Raw genomic sequence first — 9,847 nt, forward strand, 5'->3', positions numbered from 1 at the left:
TGGAACTCGCCGTTATTAGAATATGAGATTTTGATGAAATAATATCTGTGCATTGAAGAAATTACAGAAATGAAATGAAATGGAATTTTGAAAAAGGTACGCCAAGGCGGTAAGTCGGGGCGTAACACTGCGATCAACGCATCATAAGTTACAGCCAAAAAACGAAAACCTGTGATTTCGACATTTTTCAGCAGGTGCTTTTTCCTTCATGATTTCTATCCTGTTGATCCCACGCTGTTTTCGCTGCGTTTCCTGAGTTCCTGGGGGTCCGATTAGGACGCAGTTCCGGTGAGTACGCATTTCCATATTATAGCCGTATTATTGCAGATGATCTAGTTTGTCTCTTGGAAAATTATAAAATTTATAGTATGCATTACGTATCAATCGTAAATGGATCACATATAATAATATTGTACATGGACCGCATATACATATATACTTTCTGGCCTCTGTATCATTATTACATGTGATCTATTATTATTTATGATCTATGTGTACATTCGTTTATCGGGTACCTATACTTTAATGAAATCACTGTTTTGCTACGAATTTCGGAAGAAATTTGTTAGGTAGAGTCGATAAAGCAGAACCCTTCTACGTTCCCAGGCCCACCTGGGCCCACTTGCCCGACGAAAACTGGTCACAAAAATTCACCCAACGCTCGAATAGAACACATGTATATATGTGATTGTCAACTTGATCATCACAGTTTTCCATCCGAGAAGCGGAGTGCTTGGCTTAATGCTTTTTGTCATTCGAGTAAAGTTTCCACAGCTTGATCAATTTTCCACCCTGGCGGAATCATGGGTCGCATTTGCAAAGGAGCTCAGCGTGTCAAAGCCATAAACTGTTTCAAAGTTGACTCAAGACGGAAGTTGGTCCCATGATTATACATGAAATGACATAAGTGAGAGCAAACAGCCCGTGAATGTCTTCGGAGTCGTGAACTTTTCTCATCCAATACTTGCTATGTGTAAAGAAAAAGAGGGGTAACAAAAAAATGAGCAAGTTTTAAAACTGGGATGAGTTGAACCAGGTTCTTATTACAGAAAGCCGGCTCTTCATACTGTCTCGTGTTTTCATAATTTATCGGAGTGTTGTTGGGGAGGATTTTGAAGTTTTGGAGCGTCTTCTTTCAGCACTTTCCCGCGTTCTTTCGCAAGTAAAGTTTTAATCTCACCCACGCACGTTCCTCGGAACGAACCGCTCTACGATTCCTTCAAATTTCTCTCTGCCACATCGAGGCGAGGTGCTCGATATCCATGATCGATGTTAATGGAATGCGTATTCGCGATACGAGCTTCTCAACAGAGAAATAACGCTCGCAGAACGCACAGCGAAAAATACTTCGGCAATAATGAGCACAAAATGAAGTATCCAGGCAATGAAAATGCATACGCTGCTTAGCAGGTCTTTGAGAAGACGGGATCACCTGGGTCCAGATGGGCCTAGAGCCCTAGACGGCACCAGCAGGCAAGCAAGCATGGGCGGCGGCTTTTCGCTCATTTGCAAGTCAGATTAGCAATACAATTAATTGCTCGCCGCATTAGTTTCATGTTTCCCATGGCTTAGCAAGGAGGAAAATTATGCTGATGAATGTAATGGATATCTATTTTAACAACCTCCAATTTTTTTCAACTCGCTTACTTTTTTTCAACGTTATATTAGCGGTATCGTGGACAAGCCCCCGATGAGTTGCGCTAAGCCGGATCGCGTAATTAGATCAGATTGACGGTGAGATTTTTTTAAATCAAGTAATCATGTCCGGCACTCGCGATGTTATTTCTTCACTGCGACGGAAATTATTATTCAGCTGAAATTGAAGGCTATCCTACTTCGACCCAAAAAGTTGAATGCGCTGTCAAATTATGTTTTCAGGAATATTTAAAATCGAATTTTTGTTGTTCCATCACACTTACGTGACATACATCAAGAATAAAACTGCTTCCTGCACGGAAGATCCAAGGTACAATTTCCACAACTGTCCATACAAGTGAGCGTCTCTTGCGGTGCCATGGCGGCTCAAAGTATTTCAAAACAAGTTCTGACAGTGGAGCAGGCTTGAGGTTTCCCTTGGTGCCGTCCCATCTCAACTCTACCATTTTGCAGCTTTCATCTACAGTTGTTACACGCTGTTACATACATCATGTTGCCTCGCGCATTCCTCGCAACTACTTTCGAAGTATTAATTTCACTGTTAAATATAACTATACACCACTTCCTGATCAATAATGTAAATCTTCTTGTGCAGGTATTCAGATCTGCAGGAGTTCTATAGAGTAACGCGACATAATTTTCTGTATGTATCTTGGTAAGAATCATATCGAATTTCGACTGCTTCAGTGGCCATGATTTATATCCTCATTCGACTACATCGCAATGTTTGGTCTAGAGTAATGACTGACGAAAAATTTAAACTAGTTGAACATAACTAGAGTCGAAATCACACAGAATTACGTGAAGAGAAACCATTACACACGATATTCACCTATTACTGATTCATCTTGACTGCTTCCTGATCTTGTATAATATTGCATGTCGTCCAAGCACATCGACTTCGTCGATAAACGGGAAGTGGCTCCTACGGTGCAATTCGATATGAAAAATAGATATTGAGATATGAACAAAGTTAGCAAACTTGAGCTGATCATTTGACGTGATTACAGTATTGATTTCGCGTTTGCGTTCCAGTGGATAGCACCTTACGGAAAAATAGCGATTCACTTTGAACGAGATCGTAGTCTTGAGATGCAGTGGAAAATGACGTTGGTAAACATCTTTGGATACTTTTATCAAGGAGTTATGCAAATTAGTTTCTGAAACTTCAGTGGTAAATAAAGTAAGTACATAGTCGTCATGTGCACCGGGCGTTTTCAACCCATCCGGGTGAAAACTTTTCATACTCACCTTCCCTTGCCTAGTTATCTCCGTACTCCATGTGCGTATATGCCATGCATACTCTTGACCAGGTGAGCGTCAGAAGATGCTGTTTAACAAAACAGAGTTTTCCGAAGGAAAATAACTGTCCGATTGAAATAATACTACAAATTAACGCCAATTACAAATTAAGCTAAAGATATCTGCTGCTTACACATATTATACAGAAAACAATAACATATTTGAATTGACTGATGAAGCTCAATTTTTCTGGTCAACAAGATATTTATTTTCAAATCCTGGCAACATTCGAATTATCCTCTAATATTGCGTATGAGATTATCTCTAGTGTATTTATAAATGTAATAATTGCAGTGATGCGAAAAACTTACAATATTTTCCTTAAATCATCATCCAGCAGGCGGTGCACACAAGACGAAAGTACGATTCGATTGAAATTGGTAGCTAAGTCAAATGGTTTCTTGATCTCTCACTCTTGTACTGTTGCATAAATAACTTGATTCAAGGTAGCTCCGGTTTGTCGAGAGAACACGTGGTACTTGACACGAGTAAGAACAGCCGTCCTTGCGGTCAGACCACCGCAGGACACGGTGTTTGGATGCCGGGTATCTAGTATCTCTAACGGTACTACAGAGAAGTCCCAATGAGGCAATATATTGGCGCACGCGGCAAGTCTGTCGAGATATCGCAGTCCGCCGGACAAACTTGTTCGCCTCTTATCTTGCGGATACCAACCTTCCTCTCCCTCGTCACCCGCTGCCCAGTCCTTCGCACACTTCGCACAAGCCGATTCCGTGCGGCGTTATCAATAATTGGCCAATTCGTTGCTACCGGATGCTTTGTTGTACTTTTATCAAGAGAGGAGCGGGTCGTTGTGATATACAAGCAACTTTCGTACTCCGTACCTAATTAACTGCCTAACTTCGGTATTCCCAGCACACATATCGCGGTTCTGCCGCAGACACCAGGAGCCGGATAACTCCCAAGAAAGAAATAACGATAAGTCGCGATTTACAGAGATTATACCCATGGCACTTTCCAGACTTCGGAAGTAGTGTTTGAGTATTTATAGACTTCTTGGGGCCGGGGACTGTTTTTTTTTTTTCACCTCCTTCGTTCTTTAATTTCACTCAATGACGGTGTTTGTCTTTTCAAGGCCTATACCTGCATCTCTCGGCATACCCGCATCCTCGAGAGTAAAAATATCCCCTTCCATCCAACCGTGTAAGGTCCTGTTTTCCGCGCTATCCGTATCAGCAAAAATTTTTCGGCACATACATTCCGGTAGCAAGGTCAAATATTTATTCGCTTATACGGCAATTTTTGCGAGTTATTCTCGCCAATTACGTCGCAGCTGTACACCTGCACCCGGTCGATTCGCAGGTTCTATTTCATAATATTGAATACCGGAGTTATTAACTTCGGACACTCATACGTATATGAAATACAATGATTAACACCGATACAAAGTGACAAATGTTACTTCCATAATCCTGTATCTTTTGGAACAAATAAAAAACTCTCAGCCCAGTTGAGCGTAACGAACGCCGCGTTTCGTACATCTGCTGTGCTGAATAATCGTTACACGGTGCAATAATCACCAGGCTAGTCTATTTTTTCAAGCACAAGGTCCGTTCATTTTTCGATGTTTATTGCAACGATTGCACGAATAAGCACTTCACTTCACACTTGAATAAGCATAAGCATGTTGAGTACGTGGATGTTGCAAACTAGCGCTGCTGTTACATTCAAAGGATGCCACCAAAGCTGTGAATCGTTAAAAATTTACCGGAGAATTGTCAGCTTCCAGAGTAAAATATGACAGCCGGTAATGGTCTCCAGTAAAATTGTATTTTAAACGCGAGTATATCAGCTAGCTTGTGCTAGCGAAGAGTTTGATGGTGCTAAGTCTCTATAAAAGCTACAGCATAGCCGAGGTTGATCATCGCGGAGATTTTTACGTGCAGCGCGAGGCATTCGAGCTTTCGCGAATGGCGTATCATAGCGTTTTGCGAGGTGCTATACTACTGGTTCAAAGGTCTGTGCAAGGGATGTAATAAAGTAAGACGCAGATAAGGAGTTGAGTGTCGTTAAAGCGATAAGGGGGCATTTCGAGCAAAAAGTAAGAGGGCCGGATAAAAAGGATGTGCAGGGTATCTGAGGGAATGGGAGTTTTGAGGCTTTGCCATACGAAAAGGACACACAATATAGGTACATGCCTGCCCGTAGGTACAGGGTAACGACAATGTGGCACGGGGACGCAAACGGGCGTTGAGGGAGTTGCGTTTGCCAGTATAGCTTAGCTTGTCATGTCGTAAACGCCACCGGTGGTAACTTTTAATTTCTTAGACGCTTTCTAAGTCCACGTATGCGCGGCGTATCATCACGGCCATGACTCCCAGGCGAGAAAAGTTTTCCCTCGTGAAAGTCGGCTGCTGTACTAGCTGGGCAAGACCACGGCTTGGATCGCGTGATTTAGTGCCGGTAGTGCGAGGCCACAATAGTATAAGTGAAAAACAAGCAAGGAAGAGAAGGAGCGGGGGGAGGGGGGAGGAAATGGAGGTGAAGAAAAATTTGCCCCTCACGTACAAGTGAAATGCTCAGCGTCCTTAATTTGCCGAGCATTCAACCACGAGATGATAAGAGAGCAGAGCAGAGCAGCGCATTGTACTGAACTACTTCGTATTTGTTGTTTTCTTGGATGAAAATATCCTTGGAATAATTGAGTCGAAGGTAATTATAAGAACGATTGAATTAAACATAGCTCTATTACTATTGGGCGTGAAAAAAGTTCGCATTTATCGCTGATCGATGTCAAAGTATGAATTTGGACCCACGGTGAGTAATGAAAAGTAAAAGCAAAGTTCAGATCATGGTTTGCAATAAGCAGTTGCCAGGACAGACAAGTTCGCTCGATACAAAACACTTTCTTATTCGTCTTCTTACTTCTTTCTTTGACTTTATGAAATATCTAACGCGCTGGGCTACAGTTCCAGAGTAGGTTTTCAGATTCGTGTCACGTCTGCAGTCGTTCCGATGTTCCCGAATACTTATTGCGCTACACTGGTACTACATTACCGTACTTTGTCATTGTACTTAAATTCTATTAGACCGTGTTCAATTGTGCCGCTTCAAACATTCAGACAGCACTATTTCGTGAAATGTCGTGCTCACTAAATTGCCATAAACACTTATCCTCGTTACATGAGGTAACGATCGAAGCCGAGATTACTACAGTGAAGTCTATTCAGTATCGAAATTGGATGACCGGTATTCACACGAAATATTAACGCAAGCATTTTGTGATTTTTGATAGTGATGGAAATGAATGAGACTTATCAAAATGTGCGAAAATGCATAATTTCGAGTCATTACCATAATCAAATGATACGAATGTTGAAAAACAACGAATGCGAAATTCTCATTTGAAATGAGAAGTAGGTACGTAGGTATACCCGACGCTTGAATCTATGCTCCAGTGAATATAGAGTGTAGATAGTGACATGGTTGGGATTTTCACTGCCTTTTATGTCTTCAATGAAACATTGACAGAAAGATTTCGTGTGAATGAAAAGTCAGAAATTACACCTAATCACACTGAACGAGACGAAAATATTTGTCAAGTTTTGCTGTGCTGAATCAGACAGTTGTCACAAAAGTGAGTGACTTTTTTGAGAAATCATTTCCACGCGTGCCAGCGAATGCCTTTGCCATCGGGTCTTCCTTTTATTTTCCAGCTGAAAGTAAAAATTTTTCTCAATTTTGTGCGTCTGCTGAGTAACTCTGGTACCTATGCCTACTACGAATACAAGCGGCGTGGATCGGCGAGGAAACGGTGAACGAATCCGGCAAACATATAAATTCCAAACGTGGAAAGGATAGCGCCGTGACCGGTTCCATATTCTTATTTATATACCAACGCATATGTGGGGCACTTTGCCAGAGAGCAACGATGCCGATGGTATTGAGTGTATAATTCACATTTACGAGCAGCTACCATGCGAGACTTCGTTTCCCGGCTCGCCCCTTGGAAATCTCGTTGATTTATCGAAGATACGCATTGTACTTAGCCGAGTGCAGGAGTTGATATTGTCAAATAATCTACAGACGGATACGCGAAGCGTTGTGATTGGTACGCGCTGCGAGTGACGCTTACAATTATACGGAGATGAAAGTGACTCTCGAATAAATGAAAATTGTAGTCACTCGATTCATTCTGCAATTCTTACACGTCTATTTCAAAAAAAGTTGTTTTAGCGTAAGAGAGATAAACAGAATTTATTCGGAATCCAATATGAGGGTATGGGACGATACTGGCTGTTGTATTTTGGCGTCGCTCTCTTAAGGAACAAGTTTTATTGCCTTTGCAGCAATGTTTTGCAGTCGTAGCGCAAAAGCTGTTAATTTAAATTGGCAAAACGAAAGGTAAAATGGTTAAAAGTAAAGTTTCTTGGGGCAAAATAACACCCCAATCGTGCGACTTTGACTTAATAAAATATTCATTGTATTCTCAAAGTGGTTCGTAAGTACTCCATCTAAGGCAATGCTGCTATCCAACTGGCCTCACGTTGATAACGTTTTCGATAATTTTGTTTGCGTTAAACTGCTCTTAATCCAAATAAAGAACGTGTCTGAGTGTGTGATTTTTTCAAATTAGGCATGCAGTGCATACATTGCATGTATCTGTTAATTCGTCTTTGATGAACAAAACAATCTATTAAAAAATTGTAATTGGTAGATAATAGAGAACAATCGTTTCCTAACGAACAAAAAATAGATTGCTCTTCGTGTTGTAATGCAAGTATGTTGTATAATTTTTGTATAATTCCACAACCGTGGAATATTCAGTCGAGTTATCCTTCAGGTGATAGCTTTAAAAAATTACTTGAAGTTTTTACCGATACAATATATATTCTCGCGTCATGAAATATTGACACGCTTTTCTTTTGGGAAAAATTAAATCAACCGTGTAGTTCGTACGGCTCGGCTTAACAGCGCTTGAGCTTTAGTTTCCACGAAAGATTTACTAACCTACGGCAAAAAAAGTAAGCTGTCTTGGGACACCCGACAAAACCGAAACTTCTTACGCTTTGTACATAAAATCCAATTAATTATCGCTTTCTGCGCTATTCATCGAAGAAGATTTATTATTTATCTATATTTTTTTACATATTATATATCTTATATTATAATATTATCAATTATAATATATTATAAATTTTTTTATTATTTTTTTTAACGAAGCACAGATCGCAACAATGAACAAAATGAAGAGCGTTGTAACTTTCATGACGTGTTACTTGTTCTGAGTTAAGTCACCATCTCAAACGTGCGTTAAAAAGCTTCGCTTCGAAAATGTTTGATTGCGCTGTAATTACATTTTTAATGCATGGCCTGCCTTCAAGTGTATGCATTTGCTGTCGAAAAATAACAAACCTTTATCTGTAACACAACTGTTTGATCATCGCAATGGGATTTCTTCTTTAATTGTTTCCAGTAATTTTACATGCCGTCGAAACTCCAAAAAATTTTATGCGTATACTAAATCAAGTAGCCACTGTGTTTAATTGAAGTCTCTAATATTACTCGCCCCATTTTCAGCCAACCGTTTCGTCCTACACAATTAATAGTAGTATAATTATACACTGTTGCAAATGTCCGCATGTAGAGAAAAATTTGTCAAGACAATCGCCACTTCTTAAAAAATAGTTAAATCCGAAAGAATATTTATTCTAACATTCCTGAGCAACCATTCAATTGTTTCAAATGGATATTTACTTGAAGCAAGAAAGTCTTATTTGAAATAGGATTATTTTTATTGGAACAATCGCATATTTTTTTGAATCAGTAAATCATCTGCTGAAGAGTATTCCAGTAAATATTGTCTTGGATCCACTCATTTTTTATTCTAGTTAGAAGCACATGATTCTATGACCCAAATATGCATGTGTGATGAATTCAAAAAATTCTCTCTTACTTTGTCGAAATTTCATCATTTTCAGGGCGTGGTTGTGTTGGGCATCATAGCCTCGAATGTAAAAGCGGGATGAGACAATCCTGTAAAGATCATGGTAAGATTACTGGCCAGTAGATTACTCAGAAATCAGATCAAACCAACCTCAGAGTTTACAGCGGTGGAAAAACTTGGGGAAATTAGTGAATGTAGTTCAACCTCGTTCCTTGTGCCCTTTCGGTGGAAAGTTCGAGCTCTCTAAGTATTTTCAGTTACCCATCTCAGTGCTCCCAGACTACCGCGTTCCAACTCCGAGATACGTTCGTCCGCGAATCTACCTGACCGTGTTATATTCTGCTCAATGCTGAGGAATATCTTGACGAATATTTTCCTACCGCTGAAGATACAAAATCTCCGAATCCCCATCTCGTAAAAGTGGATACTCTTTGCTCTTCGTCTTTGATAGGGATTATAAAGCAAACGAAACGCGTATAATAATAGTGAATTTATATTAACCTTTAGAGGATGGGAACACCCGTATCCGGGGGCGACGCATGGTCGACACTTTACCTACGATAGTTTTAACATATTAGATACTTTTTTTTATGCATTTTCTGAAGGAGACCAAGAATCCCAAATCCCCCTCCTCTAAAGGCTAATTTGATTACGTGGGTATGTATTAAAACATCATTGTCATTAACTTTGTCCTATTACGGTGTTATTTAGGGTTGAATTTTTTAACAGCGAGGTTTTGTTTTGACTATATTCTAATAAGGCCTGTAGACGTTTGGTTAGAAATATCATGTACAAGTGACAGCTACAACGCCATGTGACTAAGCGCGTAGTATGCGTCATGGGGAAGTCCATGGCCAATATTATTTCACCTATAGTGCAGGTCAAAGTATCCCCTCGTCTAAGCCGCATCGGCAACCCTCCGCCATAAAGTCGCATAAATTGAGCCGTCCCGTCGAAGCACGGTGTGAGTGCTATTTTCCT

Source organism: Neodiprion virginianus, chromosome 4, assembly GCF_021901495.1.
Source record: "Neodiprion virginianus isolate iyNeoVirg1 chromosome 4, iyNeoVirg1.1, whole genome shotgun sequence".
Classification (NCBI taxonomy): domain Eukaryota; kingdom Metazoa; phylum Arthropoda; class Insecta; order Hymenoptera; family Diprionidae; genus Neodiprion; species Neodiprion virginianus.